General features: G+C 43.9%; 1 non-coding gene across 1 annotated transcript; it reads left to right on the top strand.

Annotated features, from left to right (window-relative positions):
- Positions 1-4,530: 4,530 nt before the first annotated feature.
- LOC112901798 lies at positions 4,531-4,639 on the top strand. Its single transcript, XR_003230376.1, has one exon. It is a non-coding gene; the product is annotated as a small nucleolar RNA R71 (small nucleolar RNA).
- The last annotated feature ends 213 nt before the right edge of the window (positions 4,640-4,852 follow it).

Genomic DNA, 4,852 nt, shown 5'->3' with positions numbered 1-4,852 from the left:
GGGGTTCGGCCGACCTGGCCGGGTCACCAACCGACCTACCCTTGTAGGCTGTCACTGCTAGGTGGGTCCCACATACAGGTGTGTGTGCATTGGCACTACCTTAAGTCGGTTGCATGCTCTGGTGCGCCCTTCGATCCATGTGAGGGTGAACAATGCGTTCTGATTGGTCGGAGTTGCTTTGCCTTGGATCTTGCTTGCTCTTTTCATGCAATTTCTTTCCAAATACACCTACACATATTTAGACCAGCACTTGTGGAATTCGTTAAATAAGCACCCTATTCTAGCATTGGCCTTTGATATTATTCCATTGTTATGTAGGATTTGATGGTAAAAAATGGTCTGTAAGGAGTGTCAACAAGATTCAATTGCATTAACCGGAACTTATATCTAGATTCACAACTTATATTATACACTTACACACATACACATGATTATCCTTAGCTCTAGGCTCCCAGGCACAATCGGGAGAACCACACATGACTAGTAGAGGAGCCACCAACCTCCTACCACTTTACCCGAACGGGGAGGATTACGCTGGACGGACACGGTTGTCACCACCTGCCACCTACCTCAACTAACCATGGGATAGTACCGCATCCGGCAACACTGATTAACCCAAACACCATGTCTACATTAATAAGTGATACTCTAGTATCCCATGCGGAGCCCCCACCCTCCGGATGGACAAACATCTATTATAGATATCCGAGAATTACAAAGGAAAGTAAGAGCTAGACCCATACTGAATAATCCTAGGCAACCTCGGGAACCCAAAGAAGAGCTACTTTAGCCTAAACTCCACTAGCCTATAGCAAGAGAGGAATGAGAGAATGAGCAACTTGAGGTGTGTCTTCATTTGGAGCCCACCTGTATTTATTGGCTTGGTAAGGCGGTGCTCGGTCGGCAAAACAACTGAAGTCACCTAGAAATGACCTTGAGGAGCAATGAGGAGGCACCATGTGCAAGATGCAGAGTAGGGGAGGCAAGGCCAGTTCGGCCGACTTGACCTGGTCTCCCACAGACTTCAGCTTTGGCTGGGTGGCTGCCAAGTGGGCCCTTATGGAGGTAATGCATGCATTGGCGCTGTCCTAAGTCGGTTGCATGCTCTGGTGGGACTTTTAATCCATGAGAGGCTGAATGGCACGCTCTGATTGGTCAACATTTTTAGCCATGGATTCAAGGGTGTGTTGCCCTCCATTTCTGCTCCAATTCCTGAATAGCACTAATTTCCAAGGGATATGTGGAATTGACATTATTTTGAATGAGTATGCATGCAAGAAATGTTAGTTCTCTAATTGTTTGATCATATTGACGGTCAAAATTGGTCCGCAACAAGCATCAACAAGATCCCCCCAAGCTGTCCTTTGCTCATCTCGAGAAAACTAGGACATTAAGGTTGTTGATCAGGAAATTGCTATTAACCATTACTTGTCATCATACCGCATCTCGTAGCCGATATATTCTCCACGAGGCTGAGTGAATCGGCATGAATACGTTACTTTTATTACCTTAGTCATCTGTGGGGCTTCCTTGCTTCTCCTTGTCTTGAGCTATTGAGAGTTAACGGCTGATAGAGCAAGACTTACCTCTTCTTCATTCAACAATCCATCTAGAGGTTCTCTTTTGAATTTTCAAAAATTAAGACCAAGGTCCTCGAATGAATCTCTTAGATCGCTCAATGTGCACGAATCCTTACCAGGGCATTTTCTTGCCTCGTCATATCTAAAGCTTTTGTAGGGCTCAAGGTATGGAGTGGATGAGGCGTACCTGTATCTCGTACATTGCAAAGACAAAGAGTGGATCCATGGAGAAACAAGTTATAAACTAAGATCAAGATGTGCACATGTGTGGATGGATGATGGTATGATTACTCCCTTATGTGATCCCTCTCTCCCTTATTTTATTTTCTTGTTGGACATGGCTACCCCTTTTCTTTTTTCTTCTTTTTTTTGGATCATACTTCTTGGCATGCCTTTCTTTTTCTTTGGGATAGCAACATCTCTAATTTTTTTCAAGAATACATGGAGAGAGATCACATAACACATGGAGCATTTATTTGGTGGATGAATGGAGTGTGCTAATTCCTGTTGTAGGAATTTTGTAACATATGTGGAGTGTGCGTGATCTTGATCAAGAGAGTATGAAGAGCATCTCACTAGGGTCACAACAATTTTAAAAAGCTCAATAAAATAGCAAGCAGCATATGTGTAGGATTTTCAATGTAATGACATATGGCTCTTGTAGGACTTTTAGCATCATTGAGGAACTTGTCTTTCCTTTTTTTATTTTGAAAACAAAGACTCTAAATATCATGTCTTACTTAGAGAGAGATTGTAAAGCTCTGTCTACTATATCTATTCAAACAACAACCCAGACTTGGATGAAGCATTTGCAACCCATGAGATTTTCAGGTTCATGGAAAAGGTTTAAATAGCCAACAAACTCAAACTTAGGAGAACACTATGCTTAACACTAGGCAAAACAAATAAGCAAGGGCATAGCATTATTCATTGTTTCATCTTAGGAAAACTAGAGCATTCTTACAACACATGTTGAAAGGAAATTAAGCAGAAAATATTTTTATTATTTTTATGGTTCTTATTTGTATTGAAAGGAGTAAAGATACAATTTACCTGGCATGGATCCTCCCCCAAGCTAGCTCTTGGTTTAAGGTTCGATGAGCAATACCCTCTCCATACCTGTTCAACTCGAGGTTGACTCATCCGTACTTGGAGGGGAGGTTGACGACGGCGACATCTTCTTCACTCGCCACACCTTGTTCTTCCTTGATTTAGGAGGTGTGTGTGATGGATCCATGTTCTTTGGAGCTGGAGTGTCATGCTTCAACTCTTTTCTCTTTGGTTTTCTTTGTTCACCTCTCATGAACTTCTTCAAGATGATGACAAGATTATCCTCCTTGGGAGGTGTGACTTCGACTTCACCGATCCTCTAAGGATTTGGCCCATATTTGCTTCGAATCATCGAACATTGTTTCCTCCTTGGTTGGAAGTTAAACTTTTCCTCCTTTCCATTGATGATGTGAGTCGGATTTCTCTAGCTCCAACATCGATATGAGCATCTGCTGTGCTAAGGAATGGCCATCCTAGGATAAGGGTCGTCTCCTTATGATCATCCATGTTCAATACCACAAAGCCGATAGCGATGAAGCAATCCTGTACACTCACCAGAATGTCCTCTGCAATCCCTTCTGGGTATCGAATTGAGGAATCAGCCAGTTGTAACTGCATTAGTGTTGGAGTGAAGCCTAAATAGTTTAGCTGATCAAAGACTGCCTTGGGCATAACGCTGAAGCTGGCGCCTAGATCACATAAGGCCTGGTCGAAGCTCTGTGTCCCAATTGAGCAACTGATAGTGGGGCATCCTGGATCCTTCTTCTCAGGAAGTTGCTAGAGTATAGCTGCACTGCACACCTCGGTGAGCTTGATTACCTCAGTAGTGGGTAATGGACGCTTGTTGGTGAGTATGTCCTTGAGATAGCGAGCATAAGTAGGAACTTGCATCGTGTCCAGCAAGGGCACACTAATGTTGATGCGCAGGATCATATCCATGAAGAGTTGAATTGCTCATCCGGTGCTAGGTTCTTGATTCTGGTGGGGAACGACAATAGTTGAGTGTCGTAGAATTCATGAGGAGCTGTCTTCCCCTTATGCACTTTGTCCGTGTCATCATTGCTGGGCAGTTCTGCAGCTGTTTTCTTCTCCTTTTCCTTGTTGGCATGGTTAGGATAACGGGGATCATGAGTGGTTTTACATCCTCTCATGGTTACCATGTTGACATTCTCTAGGGAAGATTCAGGTCACCCCAGGATCTTTCCTATCTCAGTAGAAGGAATAGTAGTGGCCAGCTGAGCTAGTTGAGTTTCAAGCATCTTGTTGAAGCTCAACTAGTGCTTGATAGCGGAGGAGATGCCATCCATATTTGCCTGAATGGTCTCCAGAGATTTGTCGTTGGTGGCCAACATCTTTTGTAGTGATTCGTTGACTTTTGAAAGGCCGAGGACAAGATCCCTCAAGGAAGGTTGGTTAGGATTAAATTAATTTGAATTAACATTACCTCCTTGGCAATAGGGGTGCGACTGATTCCACCCTTGATCTCCTTGTGTACAAAACCTGTTGTTGTAGTTGTTCATATACATGACATCTCCATGGGTTTCGGGGCAGTCAATCCCCGAATGTCCGGTGTTCCCATAGACCTCGCACGTCATGCGAGCGTCTAAGTCTTGAAGCGCTTGCATTGAAGCCTTATCTTGGGGACATTCTTCTATCTTCTTGAGGAGGAGGTCAAGCTTCACGGCTAGCATGTCCATCTCCTTAATGGTTTGCATGCCCTGGTGGCGTGGTTGGAGACGTTTTGCATTCCAACCTTGGTTTGGACACCATCTTCTCGATCAAAATTTTAGCCCTGTCAATGGTTAGCGAGAAGAAAGCACCACCTGTAGCAGTGTCGATGTGGTTGCTGGCTGTCAGAGTCAGCCCATTCTAAAAGTTCTGAAGAATAAGCCAATCGTCCATCCCATGGTGAGGACACAAGAGGATGTACTCTTGAAGCCTCTCCCATGCTTCAGAAATTGATTCATTTGACGCCTGCTGAAAACTGGAGATTCTTCCATATGAAGAATTTAGCAAGAAATGCCTTGGTACAATTGTTCCAGGTGTCTACTTTACTTCTATTGGCATAAAACCACTACATCGCCTTCCCTAAAAGAGAAAATGGGAACAGTCAGAGTCGGATTGCATCCTGGATGACTCCCTTGATGACAAAAGTACTACAGAGCTCTAGGAAATGCTGGAGATGTTTGTTAGCATCCTCATTGGCCTTGCCATAGAACGGG

The sequence above is a fragment of the Panicum hallii genome, chromosome 7 (assembly GCF_002211085.1).
Source record: "Panicum hallii strain FIL2 chromosome 7, PHallii_v3.1, whole genome shotgun sequence".
Classification (NCBI taxonomy): domain Eukaryota; kingdom Viridiplantae; phylum Streptophyta; class Magnoliopsida; order Poales; family Poaceae; genus Panicum; species Panicum hallii.
The sequence above is the reverse complement of the archived record's forward strand: the minus strand, read 5'-3'. Positions and strand labels throughout refer to the sequence as shown.